The sequence below is a fragment of the Neomonachus schauinslandi genome, chromosome 1 (assembly GCF_002201575.2).
Source record: "Neomonachus schauinslandi chromosome 1, ASM220157v2, whole genome shotgun sequence".
Lineage (NCBI taxonomy): Eukaryota > Metazoa > Chordata > Mammalia > Carnivora > Phocidae > Neomonachus > Neomonachus schauinslandi.
In genome coordinates, this window is record NC_058403.1 from 91674953 (window position 1) to 91698975 (window position 24023).

At 41.2% G+C, this 24023-nt stretch overlaps 1 protein-coding gene across 3 annotated transcripts in view; it reads left to right on the forward strand.

Annotated features, from left to right (window-relative positions):
- The window catches only part of PLD1 (phospholipase D1), a 192122-nt gene that overhangs the window by 30432 nt on the left and 137667 nt on the right, over positions 1-24023 (forward strand). The window contains exon 1 of one of the 3 annotated variants that reach the window (XM_021702664.2): positions 1661-1770. The exons of the other annotated variants lie outside the window; for them this stretch is intronic. The gene's annotated coding sequence lies outside the window, so the exon portion shown is untranslated. Of the gene's footprint in view, positions 1-1660; positions 1771-24023 lie in introns of those variants that run through there. 3 annotated transcript variants of the gene reach the window in all.

The following is a 24023-nucleotide window of genomic DNA, read 5'->3' on the forward strand; positions in this document are numbered from 1 at the left end:
TTCATATCCTTAAGAAATATTCTGCGCTTGTTGGGGGGAAAAAACTTTCCATGACCCTTACCACACATTGTATGTGACATTAGTGTACTCTTATAACTGATCCTTTTCTGCTTTTTTGTTTTCCTTCTGGCAGGAGAGTTGTATTTCCCCTGAGGTTTAACTGTTCTAGCCTTTTCTCGGTTTTGCCACCAGGTGGGGTTCTGGCTCCTTTTTAAGGCAAGGGCCTCTTAAACCTCGTTTTCTCACTGAGGTGACTGTCTTAGCCTCGTCGTTCTAAAGTGACTCCATGAGAAAACGTTGAGCCCTGACCTGGGAGTGGGTGGGAAGGCAGGTGGGGCATGTGTGAGATCTCAAGGAGTCCCCAGGTTTTTCATGCCTGATCTTGTTACACTTATATGCTAATGGCTTAAGTCTCACAGGTTTTGAGTAACTTGATTTTGCCAGCAATACATGTAAATCTTGTTTGGCAGCAAGTGAGTCGAGTTTTCCTTGAATATTTGGTCCAATCTTTTGGCTTAGAAGAAACAACAGAGTCAGGTAATCTTGACCATTATGTCAAATAGGTCTTCTTTAAATAAAGTAGAAATCATGGAAGCAAGCCATGACAATTAAAACTGTCCTTGGAGTTGAAAACTAGGGGCAAACTGTGTGTATGGTACTGTGAACACGTTACATTAAAAATCAGAGCGTGGATTTTCATTATTTCTTGAGCAATGTGCTGGGACATTATGGACTGTTTTAAGATCTAAATGCCTTAAGGAAATTATCAACTGCATATTTCTAGAATGAGAAATAAAATTGAAATTTCTTAGTTTGAAACCATGGAGAGTCATATTCAGTTCCATTTTAAACTATTAAAAACTATAATACTACCAAAAAATCTTTTATCTTATAAATATAACCAAAATGTAGATGGTGAAACTGAATTATGAGTGGTTTTTAGATTTACAGACACCAAGTCAGAATCATAAGTTAGAAGGATCCTCGGGTGGTAGATACACTTGTGGTGAACATAGCATACTGTATAGAAATATTGAATCACTATGCTATACACTTCTAACTAATGTAACATTGTGCGTTAACTATACTCAAAAAAACTTAGAAGGTTCTTTAAAAAATATTCCTTTTGAACTTAAGTTGATTTTTAGACTTTAGAAATTAATGAGATTTTAGGCTTAATTAAGGCTATCCCCCCCCCCACACACACAATCTGAAAACAGTATGTGCCTTTGATTCTCTCAGAAATAGTAACTTCATATGTCCCTCTTATGTAAAGTGAATTGCAGTGAAATCACCACCACTTAACCACTTGGGCAACATTGTAAAATTCATTTCATGGCTCTCATGGGGGTGGTGGTGGGGAGACTGTATTCCTTCTATTAAAATGAATGAGTCACTTTCATACGGTATCTAAGGAGTGAGAGAGGAGTGAGGGTTCTCTTTAAGTTTGTGTGTTATGGTTTTCTTAGGCAGCAAGTTCAAAAATGAAGCCTGAAGGCTTTGCTCAATTGTGTATGCTGCCCAGCGTCTATTTAACATATGGGGAGTGGTTTCAAGTTCATTACTAAAGCTTATAGGCTAAAGTGATTTGTGGGCTTGGCTAAGACTTAAGTTGCCAAGTTGGGAACAAACTGCTTTCCTTGTGCATGTGGATTCCCTGGGTAGTCCATTTCCTCCCGTCTGGGCTATCAGCTGCTTTGGAGATTAGTTTCATAGTAAAGATTCTTTCTGTAGAGCAGTATGAAGCGACTACTTTCACAGGGGCACCAGGTTAGTAAATCACATTTTGAACTTTCCGCTGCGCGTGTCAGATTTTCTTTCTGTACTCCTGGGCGATATGACACTCTGCATAACATTTGTGCCGTTGCTGTGTTCTTTTAGAAAATAATGTGAGTTCCTTGATCCTGGGGAGTGCTTGGAGGTTAGGATTCTCCGTATAATATATGCATTGTTTGACAATTATATTAAAGGCACATGGAAGCTAGGATGAAATGGCATATGTGTGTTGGATTTGTAGTCTAGAGATTTGTACTCTTTTGTAAGCATTTTCAGTTCCTTTTTCCAAAATTCCTCTCTTTGTGTCCTCCCATTAAATCTTCTAGGCATAACTGTGATTTTATACATGGTTGGTGGTAGTTTTCTTGAACCTTAGGTAGCCGAGTGTTGCCGGTCCAGCTAACGGCGTTGTACCTTATGCCCGTGTGCGTGATGGCCTCATACACGGTTTTCCCTTGGGCCTACTTCTCATAGTTACAGTGAACCAGAATATCGTTGTAATTTTCTCTTTGAAAAGTCTGGCATTTTTCTAGAATGCCTCATAAAATACCCGAATAACTATCGATGTGGGCAGAGTGTACAGGTGGATCAAGCTAGACTGAATCCCTCCCTTATTTGTCACTGTTTTTATTCTTACGTAATTCCTCGGAATCCGAGACTACTTTTGGAGTAAATCTGACTAACAGTGGAGTGTGCCTTGTAAAACATAGAAGTATTGCTAAAATGAAATGCAGTGAATAACATGAAGTGCCAAGGGAGTATCTTCTTTAATTTCATTAGAGACCTAGAGAGCAGTTTTACCTTTATTAATTTGTCACCAAAGCAACCCAGCATGAACTTGTTCTGCAAGAGTAGTTAAATTGGATGACGTTTGGAAGTTTGTAACGCTCTATGAAATATTCTTCTTTTTATGTTAAGTATGCTTTAGTTTGAGGTAATGTACTTGTATTTTTTAAATAATGCAGATAGGCTTCTGTTATTGCTGCTTTATTATTGCCCCTTTTGCCCCCCACTGGGAAATACGATGTATTAGAAAGGATCTGTTCTTCCATGTTAAAAAAAAATAAAATTGAGGAAAAAGAGAGACAAAAAGGAACTTTCAAAAAATCTTTGAGGACCTCAGTTCCTTAAGGATTGCAGTTTCCGTATCTGATGAGGCTGAAGTTGTAAAGTTAGGACTGCATGCCATTTCAGGATTACAAAATTGACTGTACTTTATACCCTGAGACACAATGGTCCAGTTATATTATTGCCCCTGCCTCTGCAGATCTTTTTTTTAACAGCAAATCCACTAGGTCATTTTAGCTTTAAAAAAAAAAAAAAAAAAGGCAAAGACTGCTATAACTTGCTTAATATATGCTCTCACTCCATATTTGTACCATTACACTATTATTATTAAATTCTCTTAATTTAAAATTTAAAGGAAGGCTTTTGTCAATGTGATTGTAGTTGTCCCATGATTTTAAAGAACAATGTTAAGACTATTTTGCTCATTAATTATTTGTGCTTAATTGGCACAGATAAAGAGTCTGAAAAAGCTCACATAAAACTCATTTTAGCCTGGGAGATCTGTTTCTGTGTTCCCAAGGGCTTCACAGCCTTTCAACGAGAGAGGAGAACCAAACAAAATACCACTGAGTAGAAGCACAAATAAACAAATGTGGCAAAGTATAGAATAAGAGGGGGAAACTCCCTAAAAGCCAGCTTTTAGGGTTTTCCTAAAGAATATTCATTAAAATAGTTTCCTTCAAACATGGGGAGGAAAAAAAAGACCGTAGAGTAGGGTGTTCAGATTCTGGAATTTGAGGATAAAGTATCTAAGCAAATCTTATTCCTGACTCCAGGTTTGGAACATGTGCTGTAATTCTTGTTCTCATCTTGCTGGGCTGGTTTAGTTTTGTTACGTCTCTGCCTTTTGCCTGACATCAAGTAGAGACGGGTATTTTTCTCATTCCATACCATCTAATTTTAAGTGAAGCTTTGAGCTGATTACTTTTTATCAAACATGGCTTCTTGCTGGTATTCAGAGTCCTCTCCATGTCTCCTAAATCTCAGATGGCTTATGAACCTAGCTGGTGATGCAGAAGCATGTGATCCTTATTTTCTTTTACAAGGATTCAGAGCTTCGAGGTCAGAGACAAATCCTTAGGCAAACGGTGTCAGTATGAATTGGCCCACACCCCACACATCAGGAGAACTCACTGGCCGTGGAAGATAGGCACTAGGAGGAAAGAAGTGAACCTGTAGGCGTAAATGTGATATTGGAAGTAGGTTTTCTGACTGCGGAACCTCGATAAATCCATTCATGGCCCCGATGGCTCTTATTCCACCCCCTGGTCTGGATCTTCGCAGTGCCCGTTTGGGGAGGTGTTGGCTCTTGGTCGCAATTTTGGACCTTGTAGGATTCACAGAAAGGCTCCAGGGTTTTCACACCGAACCCCTGGGTTCTTTTTTTTCTTTTTTTTTAAGATTTTATTTATTTATTTGTCAAAGAGAGAGAGCACAAGCAGGGGGAGCAGCAGGCAGAGGGAGAAGCAGGCTCTCCGCTAACCGGCTGAGCCACCCAGGTGCCCTGTAACCCCTGGGTCCTTGCTTAGTCCTGCTCACTGAAGGGGCTGATGTGCAAGAGTCTCATGCTGGTGTATCAGGAAGTGTGTGTGTGGGTGGGGGTGGATTGTGGTGCCCCCCACCCCGGACACTCACTGTTTCACGGTGACTATAAATACTAACTTCCCAGACAGATTGCAAAGCCTGAGGACAGACTTTACTCCTGAGGCTGATCTGACCACAGACCTCTCCAGTTCCCCCTTTCATTCTGAAAAACCCGACCAAGTTTTACTTTCTGGCATTTCTGGCGGGAGTGATTATAATAGTCATAGCAGGAGTAGGAGAGGTGGCGGTAGTAATAACAGATCAACAACAACAGCTAATACTAAAACCATTTCCTAAGGGCAGTCCCTGTCCTAAGCCTCTTAGGTACTCCTCACAACAACCCTAAGAGGCCAGTTGTCCTTCTCCTCATTTTACGGTCGAGGAAACTGTGCTGGGAGGGTTATGCACTTTATCCCAAGTCGTGGAAGGTAGCAGCAGTAGCCGTGTTGTGCCTCAGAGGAATGCTCTGGTGGGGGAAAAAAAATTAGTATGAGAAGTGGATGTTCTCGGGAAATATAATCCAATATTTTTTATTAATGAGAAACAACCATATAAACTCTGATATCTGTGCTGCTCTTCATACTCCAAGATGCTTCTGTTGACCTACTGTCAGCCAGTAAGGCATGTCCTTTGTGTTCTTTTTCTACTGGATGGGAGGGGAGCTTGTACCCTGCTTTCTCACCTGTTCTGCTCGTGGCCAGTGGCGAGGGATAGAGTTTGCCTGTGGTCACTGAACGAGATCAATGGTGGGTGACCAGTCCACATGGAGAATAAGCCCAGAGCACTGAAAACTCCTTTTAACTATGTACTTAAGCTAACCTTGGAACTTCTGAGACTTTTAAAGGCTAAAATAATAAAACCTCTAAGGCTAGGAACTTGGGTCTTCTGATTGTTTCGCTTTGATTTCGCCCATATGAGTGTCCTCTTTATTCCTGTCTCCCCTCTTGTGATTTCCTGCTGATAATCAAAGCTCTGGTTATTTTGTTAGTCCTTTCTGAGGCTTAGTAGAAAGCCAAGACTATGAGACGTAGATTTCCTTTAAAAATGTAAATGTGCTTTTGAAAATGTTGGGCAAATAACTTTACTCTAGCTTTTGCTAAAACTTAAACATGTGACAAATAAGTTTGGCATCTTTAACAATATTTAAAAACATAGCCCATAGATTAAGGAACTAATTTAAAAAGAAGAAAAGGAAAGAAAAGAAATCAAACAATAAATATTCTGATCTTTGGGTGGGGAAGAACTTTCTCTTTCTAAAACCAATAGAAGAAATCACAAAAGGAATAGGGTAGTAGATTGGAGTTTTCCAGGTAGGAGGAGTGTAAAAGCTCTAAGTATAAAAATACTCACTTATTATCATGAAAGGTTGGAAATACTCAAAACATACAGTAGGAGAAAAGTGCATGATGAACTTATGTAACTATGACAATTTTGCAGCTATATTAAAAAGATCGTAATAGGAAGTGGTGATGATAGATCTTTAACTTGAAACACTCCAAGTCAAACTATTTGTGCATCACATACTTGGCCATGTTTAAAATACCTATCTTTGTGTGTGTTATGCTTAGGGAGAGCAGAAATGATGGTCACCTTAAGGTAATAGGGGTTTAGGGATTATTTTGAAGGTGGGAATTTCTGGTAGTTTATATTTTCTTTTCTCTGTATACTTTTCCACATACTAATATTTTTAAAAATGATTATATTTGGGGCGCCTGGGTGGCTCAGTTGGTTAAGCAACTGCCTTCGGCTCAGGTCATGATCCTGGAGTCCCAGGATCGAGTCTTGCATCAGGCTCCTTGCTCAGCAGGGAGTCTGCTTCTCCCTCTGACCCTCCCCCCTCTCATGCTCTCTCTCTATCTCATTCTCTCTCAAATAAATAAATAAAATCTTTTAAAAAAATGATTATATTTGGGAAAAAAACTATTATGGAGAGAAAAAAATGAGAACAAGATGTACCAAAGTTTAATTGTAGGTTAACGTCACCCATAATCCATTTAAGGTGGTGGCTTTAATAATAATTTTAATTTTCCTCAAATAGTTTTCAAATCTAAGGTTTCCTTTAAGAAGAATTTTTTTTATAATAAAAATGAACATAGATTAGGAATGACAGGTTAGATTTGAGGCGAGGTCAATTTTTATAAAGGACGGGATAATTTCACTTTGGAGAACAATTGTTTTTGCTACGTTTATGCATTGTTATAGGAAGTTGCCCTTTGATTTTATCTGTCAGGTTTAAAATTTTAGTCAGTGGTTTAGCCAATCCAATGTTAAGGTAGATAGTTTATTTCATAAGGGATGTGGGAAGAAGCTTACTTAAATACTTGGACATCAGTCTAGGAAAGACACTCTCGTGGATTTCCAGTGTGTCTCATTAACACTTTCCTTGCTGTAAAAGCCCCTGATACTATTTAGAAAGGACAAGTCACATTGTGAGATGATCCTTAGAAGAGATGATTCATCTGGAATAATGAAGATGGAAGCGAATCTTAGAGGAGTTGACTTCATTGTCCCCCCTCCTCATTTTACAGTTGAAGAATGATTGAGTCCCCAAGGCCACAAGGTTCTGGTCGACTCGGAGTCTTTGGGCCTTTTGAGGTCTTTTGATTCCCCAATTGCTGTTATACTCCCTTATACTCCATTCTGTACACTTAAAAGCATTTTAGTATTGATGAATGAAACTAATATTTCCATTTTTTTCTGTCTTGGTAAAAATCAAAAGCTAATACCGTTCACCACTTACCTAATGACATTTGAGAAAGAGGCTGAAGGCCCATTACTGCTTCCAAAGAAAATTCTCCAACTTCACAGGCATGGTCTTTATTCTCATCTTTGTTTGAACATTTTGTTCTTGGGTAAGGTTTATTTAATGCACATCTGGTTTTCATGTTTATTCTGGAAGACCGCCGCCACGTGGAGTGACTAGAGATCACTTGATACTGAGCCTTGGAAACTGTTTTCTCGCAGCTTTATTATATTGTATAATTTATATATCACAAAGTTAACCCCTTAGAAGTGTACAATCCAATGGTTTTTAGTGTATTTACAGAGTTATGTAACCATCATTATAATGTTATTTTAGAACATTTTCATCACTCTAAGAAGAAGCCTTGTACTCACTCCCTTGTCCCCATTTTTCCTCCTTTAGCCCAACGTAACCCATGTTCTAGCTTCTGTCTCTCTAGAGTTGCCCACGCAGGACATTTCATATGAATAGAATCATACCTTATGTGAGAAAGCTGGGAATTTTAATTTGATGCTCAAGGACCACTTAGGTGAACATGACCTGGTCACTGTAAGGGCCCTTTCTTATCAATAGTGTCCTAAAGTATGAGATTGAGACAAAATGAGCTCAGTGTTGTCACCTGCTTATTAGATTAAGTGACTCCTTTGTGCTTTCTGGAGTCCCTGTATTTAAGATTCAAATTAAAATATCTGGTATTCAAATTTTAAAACTATATGGGAGTACCTACCCATTAATATGAGATTGTTGCAGACTATGTTGCAAAATTGTTAGGTTAGACCACTGCTTATTAATTGGGACCTTGAGTGAATCACTTGACTTCACTAAGACTTAATTTTCTTATCTATAAAATGGGAATTAAAATATAAGTACTTACCTTGTAGGGTTCTTGTGAGAATTAAATGAAATAATATATATAAAAGGCCTACTGTAGCATTTGATGCCTCATAGGTGTTAAGTGAATGTTAGCTATTGTTATTAGTGTCATTTATAATAAACTACAGAATGTTATTTTACTTTGTTTTTTAATGACTTTATACCCTCGTAAGGATTTGAGTAGGCTTTGCAAGAGGATTTGCCTACCATTAAACACACACAGAGGAGTAAAACAAAACCAGGGATACTCAGGTTAGTAGAAAGATAATATCAGAAGAAAGTGTAAAAACAACAGTAATGATAGCTAAGATTTAGGTAGCAGGTTTTCAGTGGATATTTCAGTAACATCTTTCCTAGTGAGCAGAGAGAATAAATGTCAGATCAGAAATGGGCAGAGACAATCCGAGAGAGCCCCCCGCTGGGGGGACACCTTCGATGGTCTCTAGTCTACCTTCCTACCCCATGCAGGAGACCTTGCCATAGATGACAGCTTGGTGTGGTGTTGGAACTCACAGTGTCAAGGTGAGCGCACCGTCTCACAATGTGTATAGTGAGTATTTATTAAACACGTCCCATGAGCTAAGCTAGAATTAAGAGTCCAATCTGACTCCAAAACCGTATAATTATTGTGTAAATGCCCTGCTCAAGGCAACCAGTTTCCTCGTTAATAGTTCTTTTTTACAGTGCTCTCATACATAATGAACTGAAATGTGCACTCTCGTAGGTTCTCCTCCTCCCGATTTTCACGGTACCGACTACATGGAGAAGCAGGAACCTAATCAGACAGTCCCCTGATATCTGAAGACAATCATCATTCTCTTGCTCAAACATGGGGTTATTTTTTATTGTTCTTTAGATTATATAGCTTAACACACTGCAACTTTTCTTTTTTCCTGCAATGAGTTCCTTTCAAGTATGCACAGCGGACTCTGAATCAGTCTTCAAGATTCCTTTCCAAAGTGCCTTTCCAGCAGTAACCTTCCCTACGCCCCAGACTGAGCACTTCGTCCTCTAGGCTCCTACTACACTTCTCATCACACTCTGAGAGTCAGCTCGTAAAAGTCTGTCTCCACCCCTGGGCTGTGAGCACCTGTCAGAGAGCTGTTGACCTTTGTGCTCCTAAACTCCGTATGTGCGCTGGACATGGGGTAACTGCTCAGTACAGTGGAAGAGAGAATTTTGATTTTACATCCTATGGATTCCTAACTATATCTGATTTTACAGAGCTATCAGTTATAAATGTCTTTGGACAAAGGATGTGCAGGTAAACCTTGATTAACTGAGGGCTGAAGTAGAAAACTAAAAAGCTGTCGCCTGTGGCTTCTCTTGGACCAAAAGTAGCATCATTTTGGGAAGCCGACTGAAGGTTGGTTTCAGTTGGTTACTGCACCATGCATTCGATTGGTTACTGTGCCGTTCATTTTCACTCGGCGAAGTTATCCTCTGACTGCCTGATGTAAGTGAGGTGCTTGCTTGTGTCTTGGACAAGACTGATACCCACCCATACCTTTGCTCACAGAGCTTTAGATAAAATGATTATGACATTGACAATGTGGTTGAATCACAAAGTTCATGGGAAGCTTCATACCGGTATTCACGTAAATGCTGATAAGAAGATACAGTCCAAAGTCATAATTCTGTTTTAATTTGGGATTGTAGCAGTTTTTCATAGAGTATGGAGTTTTTCCTTAAAGCATGGATAGAGGGTTAACGTAAGAAAAAATATATCACTGGGGCAACAAGGGGAGCTGGCCTGCATCTGGAAGAAAGGAAGAAAGGATCTCATCAAGGGTTTGCTGTAATTCGGAAAACTGGTGTGCGTCTTGAGTGAATTCAGTAGGCCCTAGCTAGGACAGTGTACATGTGGTGGGAGAAGTGCTGGTGGGATCCAGGCTCAGGAGTTGTGGAGTGCCTGCTTTGGGAGCTAGACTTCATACTTCACTGTGTGGGCACTGGGGCTCTGTCTCTTGCCATATGGGTCTGAATTTACCAGTCCTCTCCATCCAAACTGAGTCTTCACCTCCCACATGAGTTGTTACGATACCAGGCACCCCAGTGCATCCATCTTCTCTGTTAGCTTTTTGGCCACTTTTGTCCTAGCTTTTCCCTAGAAAAAAGCCCACCTGGTGGAGGCCTAGGGTGCCACTGCTGCTCCGAGTGGTCCCCAGACGTCTGGCCTAGGCCTGGAGGAGGAAGACCAAGGCAGAGAATGCTAGAGTTGAAGTGGACACAGAGTGCAGCCATGAGACCAACAAGGAGGCTTTTCTGGAGAGGCCGATGTGGTACCATCAAGGCGCTGACGGCACACTTCCTGTTTTAGGAAGCTTTCCTCTTCCCAGGGCCCTTTCCGTCCTAGGGAGCCCAAAGCCTTAGAAAGTTCTCCTTTATGTTGACGTGACGTGGGCCTCTCTAGAATAATCATCCTTGTGTTCCAGCTCCATCCCCTGGATCCACAGAGGAAACATCTACTTGTTTGAAAGACTTCTCATTTTTGTTCAGCCTAAAAACCTCAGATTCTTTCGACCATTTCTCATGATACCATGTTTTGTAGACCTTTTCCAGCCCGGTCCCTATTCTCTGAGTGTCCATGGTTTGTCCTTGTTGTCATGTGGTCCTCTGATTGAATGCAGTACTCCCAGCTATAGACTGAGTAGCAGGCTGGGATTATTGGTTGCTTTCCTGGATACTGCTCTTCTGATAATGTGTCCTAAGAATGCATCAGATCGTAAAAATACCGATATTAACATGTGCCATTTTTTGTACAGTTGTTATATTTCAAGGCAATGTGCCAAAGCACCTTTAAATATGTTATGTCACTTCACAATGCTGAGGTCAGGATTACTATTATATTTCCTTGATTTGAAGACACTGTTCCTGCATCATCAGTTAAATTTCAGCTTTTCAAGGGAAAGAGAGGAAAGAAAATGCCATCACACTGGATGTAGATATAAAATGCAATAGTCAGCACACCTTGTGGTTGAAAGAAGAATATCTTGGAAACTTTCCAGGAGATATCTGGATGATTAATTAGCAAGAAATCCATTCTTGTTGTTCTAGTTCTTTCTAGATGAAGACAGGGAGGAAGTAGAAAGTGTCCAGAACGTATAATTGAAGGTTTTAAGGAAAAGAGCCTGCCTAGTCGGTTAAATGTCTGACTTTGGCTCAGGTCATGATCTCAGGGTCCTGGGATTGAGCCCCGAGTCGGGGAGTCTGCTTGTCCCTCTGCAACCTACCCCAGCTAATGGTCTCTTTCAAATAAATCAATAAAAAAATCTTTAAAAAATGCAATAGTCATGCCAATTTCAGAAAAGTTAAAAGGTGTACGTATTGAAGAAAGGGGGACAGAAAGAATCAAGGAGATACAGTATCTTCAGTCTATAGGTGAGGAGATTAAGCTGAAGGAATTAGAGTAACTCCACAGTCTGGAGAGGAGAGCACAGGGGTTCAGGCCCCGTTGTGCTGACTGCAGTGTGTGCTCCTACCATTCACTCTACTCCCTCCCAAGGAGCTCAGGGTGAAGTTGGCTCCTCTCCAATTCCCAGGGCTTTCTCACAAAATAGCTGTCAATCCAGGCAACCCCAGCCTGAACTTGTGTGTTTCAACCTAAATGCAGATGTCTGCATTTATCTTTAGCAATGAACAACTTTCTGAATGTTTCTTTCCCCATGTTTTAGAGTGTGGTTACCAGATCAAAGCATATACATGTTTTTTTGTGGCTCTACAAACATATTACTTAGTACGCCTGAAAGTGATGTGTTCCTTAATAATGCTACCAGCTATGCAGTTGGTTTAGCACAATTGTTCTAATGTTTTAATACAATCCATTACTGGTCTCACTGGGACTGGGAATTCAGATCTGTTGTGGGAAACTCATGCATTTGATTGTCTCCGGGCTCTCTGAAGCCCCCATGCTAGGCTGACCTAGGCCTGTGAGCAGTGCTCCCTTGTAGTTAATATGTGCCTCTCTGTTCCTGTGGCCTCTGGACTTGGCTCTGAGTCAGAATCCCTGGGGGCCACAGTGCCCCCAGACTTTGCTCTGCTTCCCACTTGCCCTCTGACTTTGAGCTTGCTCACATCTTTCCGTTTCCTTTACTGTAAAGTCCTGGGTTATTTGATGCAGTTTATAGAAAATCTGTGAATTCCAAAGGACGATCATGATGGTAACAGAATGAGTGGGTTGGGAATTAAAAGCAGTTCTTTTTATAGACCCATTGTGGTTGAAAGAAGAATATCTTGCAAACTTTCCAGGAGATATCTGGATGATTAATTAGCAAGAAATCCATTCTTGTTGTTCTAGTTCTTTCTAGATGAAGACAGGGAGGAAGTAGAAAGTGTCCAGAATGTATAATTGAAGGTTTTAAGGAAAAAGAGCCTGCCTAGTAGGTTTCAGGTGACAAAAAAGAACTAAAGAAGAGAATTTCCACCTGTATGCAGTGTAGTCTCTTAGCTCCTGCAAGTATAGAGTTGTGACTAGGAAACAGATGTAATGTATTTTTTATTTTAAAAATGGGAAAAAAGAAAAAAGTCAAATATACAGCTAACCTAGAAGACCACTTTTAGTTATGTGCATGGGTTTTATATGTGGAGTTATTAAGCTTTCATAACTCAGTTTAAACAGGTAAGAAATTTTGAGTAAAAATTAACTCTATCAGATGCTTCTTAATATTTTGACTCTGAGCCCAACATAACTTCTGCTTCTTGTGAGAGGACCATTACTGTCTTGTACTTCTTGGCCAAAAATATAAGCCGCTTGCTGTCTAGAAGTGTAGGTGTACCACTTAAAAAGAAAACCATGCTCTATATTGAAATAACTCAAGTTTAAGTCAAGCGTAAATTCAAATGTAAGTTGACTTCAGTGTTGTGTTCAAAAAATGTGATAAAGTTGCCTTGATAAGAAATGACCCCTGGATTGTGAGGGAAGGTGGTAATATCATACAGATCTTGAGTTTTATCAATCCACAGCATAGCCCTACTCTTTGCCAGAGTACTTATCATCACTGATGAGTGATTCAGGATTTGCCAAAGACTTAATGTATGTTTACTTGCTGCATGCTAGAGACTTCTAAAGACACAGGTTAGGAAATTTTAGAAAGCAGTGGGACTAGAGATATATTCCTTTATAGATTCAGCTCTTGCCTCTATCAGCAGTTTCCTAGGGATCGGTGTAGGTCCTTTACAATATCTGTGTGCCACGATCCAGGTGAATTAAGGTCTCGATACAGCGATAGCAAGCTGGTTTTGTTCTCACTGAATATAACCCTTCTGTCATATTTTGCTTTTCAGACCTCCCTTCCTCCTATCATTAAAGTAAATACATAATTTTGGAGTAGTCTAAACCAGTTTCTTTCAAACTGCCATCCATTTGAATCTCCTGGGATCTTGTTAAAATGCAAATTCTGAGGGGCGCCTGGGTGGCTCAGTCTGTTAAGCGTCTGCCTTTGGTTCAGGTCATGATCCCAGGGTCCTGGGATTGAGCCCCACACTGGGTTCCCTACTCATCAGGGAGTCTGCTTCTCCCTCTCCCTCTCTCTCTGTGCTCTCCCTCCCTCACCCCCCTCAAATAAATAAATAAAATCTTTTAAAAAATGCAAATTCTGTTCCTGGGATATGGCGAAGATTCTACATTTCCAACCATCTTCAGGGAGAAGGCTCTGCTTCCAGTCCATGGACCACACTTTAAGTAACAAAAATCTCAAGGTTTTCACTGTCAGTGCTCCCAGGGAGACAGGTGGTGGGAAAGGGTGGGTGATAAACAAACATTACATGGAGGAGCCTCATATGTTCATTGACGACTGTGATTACTTTGGCGGGTGCCCACTGAGTTCAGAGAGGCAGGAGTGCACATTATTAAGAAGCTGGGACCTGGGGCGCATGGGTGGCTTAGTCAGTTGAGTGTCTGCCTGCGTTGCGGCTCAGGTCATGATCCTAGGGTCCTGGATTGAGCCCCACATTGGGCTCCTTGCTTGGTGGGGAGCCTGCTTCTCCCTCTGCCTGCCGCTCCGCCTGCTTGTGCTCGCTCTCTCTCTCTCTCTCTGTGTCAAATAAATAAATAAAATCTTTAAAAAAAAGAAGCTTGGGACCTGCAGTCCTCCCTCTGCCCTCCAGCACTTGAATCATATGGGCAGATTACCAATCTCTGTAAACCTTAGTTTCTGAATTTGTGACAGGCAGATGATCTGAAAACCTACGTATAAGATTATGGTGATGATAAAATGATAAAATGCATATAAGTACTTAGTAAGTGCTTGCTATTAGTAGTTATTAGTAGTAATAATTCAGAAAACACTTATTGAACACCTCCCGCATGCCTGGCATGTCAAGATAGGTAAGTAAAGATTAAAAGGCAACTCTTTAATTTCAGTTGGGATTGAATTGGTTTATTTGGGAGTCCCTGGAGTCGGGGGAGATTAGATCTAAAACTTTGGATTCCAAGTCCGGTGCCCTTCCTGCCTAATTCTTTCTGTGTGTTCATTGGCTCTTTCTTATGATATGTAACCACATTCAAGCAAACCTGGTTTCAGACTATACTTTAAGTGGAACCCATACACAGAGTCTCAGTGGATTCAACATGTTCTAATTTTTAAAACCGAAAGTAAGTTATGTTTGATTCCTTGGGTTTGCAGTGAGGATAGAAGTTGAAGGATCGGTTTTTGTTTTGTTTCTTATCAGCTGCCTTGTTTTGCTTGATCAGCGAGAAAGGAGTGGTATCAAAGGAGTAGGCATCATCAGTTTCTATTCTGGTGGATCAAATTCTGAGCATACATCTGCCTTCCATTTTGGTATCTACCTTTTAAAGTGATTTCAAAAGGTCTTTGCATGACCTAACTTGTTTTCCTAATACAGACTAAAAAAATACCCACCCTGCTTCTTTTTCAACAAGCCAACAACCCAGCACAAATGTATGTGTGCCTGTGGGGAGCTGGGTATTTCCACTTTTCACTATCATTGCTACCTTTGTTTGGAAAGGAAAGATCACTGACTCAGAATTTATCTTTTCTTTATCTCATTGTTTTTTAATAACTGAGACATGCATGCTTTTTCTGAGCTTATAATAGTTTGTGTGTGTGTGGTATATATTTTTGTGATTTTTTTTAAAAAGGTGCTGGTTTGGCAGAAACTTTCCAGTGTGACTGTTGTGTTTGTGAAAACACGATAATCTCACTGAGCAGTCTTCAGATAGTGGAAACAATGGAATTTGAGCAATATTCATTGTAGGCACAGACAAATTGCTTTCTTTAAGCACTTTGACAATGGCTTTTTCCTTTGTGTCTTTCCGGTTATAAATAGCAATTTGTCTATTTTTGTTGTAAGAAATGTAGAAGTGATTTTGCATTGGCTGTTCCTCTGTAGGATCAAGGAAAATTACCTGTTCTTCCTTTGAGTGTTGATATATGTTGACCAATTTTTACAACTGTTTATTATTTCCGTGTCTTTGCAAATTTTTTTTTAACCACAGCTTCATTGGGTTATAATTCACAAACCATAAAATTCACCCACTTGAACTGTAGAGTTCAAAGTTTTTCATATATGCACAGAATTGCCTTTGCAGATTTTTGCCAGTACACTTTTCTTTCCTCTTTCTACTGTGTAGCCCTAACCCTTTCATATTACTATTCCTTTAATGACTCTTCTTACTACTTATAGTTTGGGGCATATATAGGTGTCATAACAATGAATTAATAGAAGCTACAAACTGACGACACTTACTGATCACATTGTGGCTTTTTATTAACTTTGTATTAATGCTGTTTTAATGACGAATCGTTATCTGTCAACTATGCCTATGTCTACTAAGCTTGGCATGTTTCTCGTTAGTCCTCCATCCTTCCTTCCTGCAAACCTCACCCTCCACACACATCCAGTTTGGCTTGTTTACTTTAAATATTGCATTGGTTCTACAATGTGACTGAACCGAACACAAATGAAGGCATTGCTCCCCATGGTGGAAGCTTGTCTGGAAATCGTTGTTCACTGTAGTGACTTCATAAGCAGAGCAGAACCAGTTTTCTGTTCAGCTCAGTATCTTTTTTATTTGTGAAAGAACACCATTGTTTAGCTGGCTAAGAAAAAAGTAACCAATTGAAATCGATGTTACTTAACCTACAAAATTCTATTTGGGGCAGCCCAAGCTTATTATTATTGAATGCTTTTTAGCTCCAGGCCTTCAGCATCTAGGGGAGGGAGTGAGAGATGGTGGATAGAGACTTTGAGATAAAGTCTAAATGCCTTAATCACCTGCCTGGACCCAATGTGCAGCTACACAGCACCTTTTCTTTATTTCTTCAAACCTGCCATGGTTATGGACATGAAATATGGTGGTCCTATTGAAGACCTATTTAGAATTTGGAAGGACTTATTAATTGATTGGCTGGAGAGAATTAAGGAGAGATAATTGCTAAGGATGAGTTCCAGGATTCAGTTTATGCAGCTGGGTAGATGATGTTTCCAGTTCATTCAGGAAGGAAATATAGGACAAGGAAATGTTTTGGTATTTGGAAGATGATGAATTCTAATTTGAGCATAATAAGTTCACCCAATGGGGAAGTTCATAGGCAGATAGATATATAGATCTGAGGCTTAGGAGAAAGAATAGGCTGGAAACAGCTTGTGAGAGCCCAGTAGACACTGACAACCGGGAATGCAGAAATTGGTTTCTGCCTTCAGGGAGCTCCCAGTCTTCCAGAAGAGGCAGAGGCATGTACTCTGTGGAAAGGAATGTACTCAATGGTGGTATCACTGGGAAGCCACTGAAACCCCAAAGAAAGGAAACGTCAGCATGTATCGTAACCCTTAGAATGAATGGGACATGTATCGTAACCCTTAGAAGGAATGGGATCACCCTGAGAGGTGGGTAGAGTGGGGAAAAAAGGATCACAGGACCCTGAAAAATACTAGCATGTAAATATTGAGCAGAAAAATAGCTTCAAAGAACATTCCATCTCAGTGGCTGGAGAAGGAGGAAGATGACTGGAAGGAAGTGGGAGCATGAAAGCGGAGAGAAAGCAGGGAGTCAAGAAAAATGGAGTCAAGGGTTATGCAACAGAAAGTTAAATGAAAACAAGAACAGGGAGGTGTCCTTTGGATTATACAATATATACGGTGGTTATGAACTTTGGTGAAAGCGGGCAGGGTGTCGAGGTGGAAGCCAGGTGCAGTGGGTTGAAGAATGAGGGAGGAGTGATGAGATACAAAGGGGAGTTAGAGTCATGGACCATGTTCTGTCAGCTGGATGAACAGGGGTTGTGAGGCCTGGCATGGGCTGAGGGAACAGGAACGGCTTGTCCGAGATGCAGTTGTTGCTGGATGTTAAAGGTGTTCCTGGAGACAAGTTGTCTTTGCTGCTGTTTCACCAAAAAAAAGATGATGGTCTCCTGGTTTTAATAATGAATGAGTCACAGGGCAGATCTGTAGCCACTTCATCATGAGCCCTAAATTTGGGAAGCTTTGCAGGTTTGGGGGAGGCTATGATGCCACTAATCATCTATGTTCATCCATCCCACCGAAGGAAGATGGAAATGGTATCTCTGTTGTTCTGGCTGTATTATTTCTTTTTTCTAGATTTATTTCTTTTGTTAATGCTAAACAAAATCCATTTATGTCCCTTCTATTAAGTAATTTGGTTAGGTACAAGGCATGTAGAACAGTTTCCAGATACCAGGTTTGAGGAGGAGAGTTTATAGAGTATTGTGTACCTCTGAATGTGAAGACGTTAGCTTCTAGGGAATGGACAAAGCAGGAAATGCGAAGTTCAGGAGTCATGATTTGAATCTTATACCTACTACTTACACAGTATGACCCTGGTCAGACCTCTTAATCGTTTTGAATCATCGCTTCTTCAGCTGAAAAGAGGGTAAAAAAATAATAGTTTGCCTGCAGGATGAGGAGAATCAAGATGTATTTGTGAAAGATGCTTTGTAATTTGGAAAGCATTATGCACATGTTCTCTGGTTGGCCCATATTGTGAGCTGTTCTAAGTCTCATTTGTGTTCATTCCTCGATTGGTCTAGAAGACATGAGGAACTGGGAATCTAGAGATGACCTCTCCCTTCGGGGAACTGAGAACCTTCCGGAGGAGACAGGCCAAGTGGAAAGGAGTGTCCTCAATGGACTCCCCTAAATGCTATAGAAGCACTGAGGAGAGGCATCTAAAACAGATTGGGAGGTCAGGGGAGGCTTCCTGGAGGAGGTGGCACCTGTGATGAGCCTGAATACAGAGTTAATCCAGCAAAGAAGGAAGTTGGAGGAAGGCAAAGCTGTAGAGGGAGCCGCCTTTTGGGAGGCTGAGAAGTTGGAGAGCATGGAGCATGTTTGGCTCAGTCCAGCTGAGCAGGGAAACCTGATACCTTCCAAAGCTTTGACTGTGAAGTCACAGCATAAGAGAAATGAGAGGTAGAGGGGAACATACATGTAAATGAGGTGCTTTGGGATGTTTTAAGTGGTCATAGGAAGAAACCTGAGAGCAGTGAGGTTGATAAGGGCATTGATGAATGGAAAGGAGAGTTTGAAAGCAGGATGGGCAGGGGGTGGGTGATATGGGAAGAGGGGCCCGCTTCTGGGGTTTGGGTGGGAGGGAGGTAAATACACAGAGTAAGGTGAGGAGTCACGAGAGGGTTCCTTCCCTCCAGCCCCTCTCTTCACAGTAAAGTAAAATATGTGAGGTCATTTTGTATCCCCAGAGCCCCGCGCGGGGCTCAGCCATTGTGGTTGCTCAGTGACTAGCTGCTGAGGGAATCCCCATCGTCCTGAGCTGCTTGAGAAGCCGCACAGACCAAGCAGCCCGGCTGGAAGGCACAATGGCTCGCGGGTCCGGCTGGCCCACGCTGCCTCTCTCCAGCGCGCTCAAGTTTGGCGGCCCGTCTTTCTGTCTGCCGTTTCTTGTTAGCATCGATGCCACCCACGTGCTTTTGATCCTCAGGGATGTTGCAGAGGCAGGTGTCACTAGAAAATTCCGTTCCTTAACGACAGTCAGGGGAGTGATGGTTTCTTGAACAATCCCAAACTTGTTCTTTCCCAGCGAGGCTGGCAGCCCGTCCACACCTCCGGAGCGGAGTCTGGCTGCAGCTGAGACAAAAGCGGTTTATCCTGCCCGTCGGGTCGTCCTTCTTACACAGTTTGGACGTGGTTCAAATCTGCATTCTGTGGAAACAAGCTGGCCCCGAAACAGACTGGTGTGAGCATGCAGGGTACAAAAGAGACCCAAGTTCTAGACTCCCCTCTGCTTTCTCCGTGTGACCCCGGGCCTCTGCTTCTCAGTGCATGGGAGGAGGTTGGACCAAATGATGACGTAGATCATCACGTGTGCTAGATGGCAGTGACCCAGGTTTGTATCCATCGGTTTCATTAGTCCAAAGACTGTGTCTTCAATTCTTACTTACTGGCTGGACCAAATACATGTGCCACGGGTTTATTGAAAAGGATTGTATCAGCTCCTCTTTCTTCTCAGATGCACGCATGCGTGCACACGCATGCGCGCAGAGTAAAATAGTTCCTGTTGATAGTGTAATTTACTTGTTCATTCAATTCATTTCTTCTCACAAATGCTAAAGATATGAGACAGACCGTACCTGATTTCTTTTTTTTTTTTTTAAAGATTTTATTTATTTATTTGACAGAGACACAGCGAGAGAGGGAACACAAGCAGGGGGAGTGGGAGAGGGAGAAGCAGGCTTCCCGCAGAGCAGGGAGCCGGATGCGGGACTCGATCCCAGGACCCTGGGATCATGACCCGAGCCGAAGGCAGTCGCCCAACCAACTGAGCCACCCAGGCGCCCCAGACCGTACCTGATTTCTTTCAGAGATGGCAAGGAGCTTGAAGCCCCTGAAGTGGGAGGTCAGAAGAATTCAGGGGCTTTACCGAGGCTCAGAGGAAACAGTGGCTGCGTTCCCATAGCGATGCTGGCCACGGGGTTGTGACTAGGGAGTCTGGACACAAGCTCAGGACATGGTCATTCCGGGTCTCCAAGGAGCTCCCAGCTCAGGAAGAATGGAAGAGACACAAACGGATAACTTCGCTTTAGCAAAAAATTTTGCTAAATTGGATGATGGAGACCAAAGGAATGACAGATGCACTGAGTATTCTACTTTCCGTGGTTTGCTTGGCATTTAGGAAACATGTCTGTTATGAGGTTTTGTGTTTTTTTTTCACTTCTCTTGGCTAGAGTGTCCGTGCTTGATGATTGATGTACCTTTAATGATACTCATAGTTAGCAGTATTATTTCTACAATCAATGATGTATTGAGTTCTTACTTTGTGTCTGTTGCTGGGTTAAGTACTTTCTTAGATCCTTAAGATTCATCTCATTTTATAGATGACAGAACTGAAGCTCAGAGAGGCCCAGAGTAATATAAGTACAGCAAGGGGTTATTAGTTACAAGACTCCTAAGTGGCAGAGCCAGGATTAAGTGCCTCTGTTCTTAAGCCACTGGGCTCAGGGTCTATACATTGGTTGCAGATAAGCCAAAGGAGTGAGTGGGGATAAATTGTGGAATCTTAAGGAAGATGGGCATCTTGTGAGCAGGTAAACCTGGTGGATTCTCATTTTTAATTTTAATTGAGTAGTAGTTTTTTGTTGTTGTTGTTTGTTTGTTTAACTCAGAAAAGACTTTTGATTGCTTAATGTGCTCGTCTGTGAGAATGACCCAGCTTCCTGTTCCCAAGAGTTTGCAACATCACAGAGGACAGGAGGCATGCCCCCAAACCTCTGAGAGACAAATGCTACCAAAAATTCAGAAACCAGATGATGCAAAGCTTAGTCAAGAGAGATGATGTCGCTGCCTGCAGGGGACGGGTTGGGGAGAGCCTGGAAAGTTTCAGTAAGAGGCAATGTGGAAGGTCTCAGCAGGCGGAGAATTGCAGGAAGAGGGGTATTTAAAGTAACAGGGGAATGCATGGGTTGGGGGGGGAAGACCAGGGCTAAATGTATAGTGTAGTACATAATTATAAATCAAACACCCATGTAACTACTACTCAGGTTAAGAAAAAGAACTGTGCCGGCCCCAGTGCCAATCCCCCAGTCCCCAAAGTAATCACTCTCTTTGTGTTTCTTCATAGTTTTATCACCTGAGTGTGCACCCCCAGATGCTAGGGTTTAATCTTGCTTGTTTTATCATTTTCTTACTTGATACGTATTTTGGACCAGTTTTAATCTACAGATTCTCTTGCATCCTTCTCTTTTCCTTGTAATTTTTCTTGAATAAAACCTCGGGCTCTTTGACCTGTGGAGTTGCCCGTGGTCTGGGTTTTGCTGACTGTATCCTCATGGTACAGTTCAACATGCCCCTCCGTATTAGCTTCTGTAAATTGGTAGTTGACTCCAGAGGCCTGATCAGACCGAGGCTCAATCCCTAGGACCCATCTGACCAGATAGTAGCAAGTAAGTAGAACTTGAGTAGGAGGTTGGGCTATAAAGGCATTTTGAGTACAGATCAGAAATCCAAATGCTATAATCATGCTCTTGGGCTATGGTCCAGCTCTCTCTCCCTCTGTGTGTGTGTGTGTGTGTGTGTGTGTGTTTAGGGGGCTGGTAGACTGGGAGGGCCATTTTGTAGGTTTCTGAGCCAAAGAACAGCATCTTCATAGGTATCTTTTCCAGCCACATATCTACATGCAAGTGACTGTACTGGTCACAGTGTTAAAAGGGTGAACTAAAGAGGGTCTGAAATCTTGAAATAATATGCAGGTGGTTGGTTGTCATTTTCTGTAGTACTGTGACACAGGTTCCTAACAATTTCCTATAAATGCTTCTTAAGTGAAACTATGTAATAGGGAATGGTAAATTCATAGTATAAATACTTCTGTGACTAGCATACAAATATTATAAGAATAAGTCTAGGGAGAAACATGAGTCTTAAATCAAAAAGCATAAAAAGAACAAATCTAAGTCAAAGGAAGAAATCTAAGAAGGTTGTCTATTGAAAGATTTGTGTTTAAGGAAATCCAAAAATACTCACTTTTTCCAGATGGCTTTTTGAAAACTGATACCATGAGAAGAATTTGTTTATTTTTATTTTTTTAAGTTTATGTATTTAAGTATACTCTACACTCAGCATGGGGCTTGAACCCACAACCCTGAGATCAAGAGTGGCGCGCTCTTCCGACTGAGCCAGCCAGGCGCCCCTACCATGAGGAGAATTTAAATAGGATAGTAGCTATTGTTGCAGAGGGGAGGGGGCTGGGGGGATGGGGGTAACTGGGTGATGGGTATTAAGGAGGGCACATGTGGTGATGAGCACTGGATGTTACACACAGCTGATGAATTGTTGAACATTACACCAAAAACTAATGATGTACTATATGCTGGCTAACTGAACATAACATAAATAAATAAAATAAAAAATAGGACAGTGGTCTCACAAATATTATTTCTTGGAGGAACTTTTTGGTGTCATTATTACCTTGTTTTGCATTTAGAAAGTAAGAAGACCAGTTTATAATAAGAGCAGCTAACATGCACGTGGCACTTACTTTGGGTCAGGTATTATTTTTAGCATTTTATATGTTAACTAATTTAACCTCACAACAACCCAATAATGTAGGCATTATTACTCTTCCCATTTTATTGACTGGAAACTGAGGTGCAGAGAGGTTGAGTTACTTGTCTAGGATCACACAACCTGTAAGTGGCGGAATGGACATACAAACTTAGGTGGCCGTTTCACTCTAGTATGTACTACCTCTCAGCTAGAATCCAGGTGGTAGCTGGGGCCGGTGGCTCAGGTGTTTCTCTAATAGGGAGGCTAGAGATTTGTCTTTTTAAAATTTATTTAATTAATTTATTTGAGAGAAATTGAGAGAATGAGTGGGGGGAGAGGCAGAAGCAGACTCCCCGCTGAGCAGGGAGCCCAATGCGGGACTTGATCCCAGGACCCCGGGATCATGACCTGAGCAGAAGGCAGATGCTTAACCAACTGAGCCACCCAGGAGCCCCGTATTTGTCTTTAGTCTGAGATACCTGTTCTTCTTAATTTCACTAGAGCTCCAGAGTGAGCCCTGGCCCCACTGCATACTATAGCCGAATGACCTGATGTGGGACCCCTTTCCTCTCTTCCTTGAGCCTCGATTTACTCACCTCTGCTGTAGAAGGGACAATGATACTTCCCTTGTAGAGCATTCTGAAGATCGATGAGATCAAGTATAGGAGAATGTGTTAAAAGAAGTAAAATGCTATGTTGGCTATAATTTTAATAACATGTGTTATCATTTTTACTTCTATATTTTTGAGGAACTTGTGAAATGAGCTTCATTATATTTGAAATACTTGGACTTCTAGAATAAAGAAAGGGACTTCCTAATTTGAAGTGTTAGATTACCTGGTGCTAAGGAGGGGAAATTTTCAAATGAATATATTAAGGCTTTCTTTTTAAAAAAATTTAATTGAAGCAATTTTAATAACTCCCCCGAGAAGGCAAAAGTGAATACAGCTTCAATTTTGATGACCGTTTTTCCCTTGCCTGAGCATCACTACCATTAATAGTGGAAACTCCAACTTTGTAGACCAGAGCCATGGATTATCAAGGCTCTACTTGGAAGGTTTAGTTGCCTCAAAAAAGACCAGATTTGCTTTCAGTTCCACTAGTGGCCCATTTAACTTCATCTTTCTAGTGTTGATGTTGAACCAGTCCCCAAGCATGGCCAAAATTTGTGCATGCCGGCTGTTGATTTTAAGGGAAATCAGATTGGAGTCTACAAATGTATATGCTTTCCCAAGGGCGGGTGAGGGACAGTGGGGGACAAAGCACTTTGTGGTATTTTATATATTACTCTGTTAGTGGGTCACCAGTATTGGTTGAATTTAGAAGGAATAGTGAATCTTGGTTTTTGCAAAGAATGCAAAAATCATCAAGATTGGATTTAAGAACATTAGTAAAATGTCACTTATATTTGATAGTTTTTAAATTTAATTTAAATGAAATATTTTAAAAATACAGATTAACATTTAGGAAATAAAAACCTGTGTACCTATAACATCCAAATTTAACA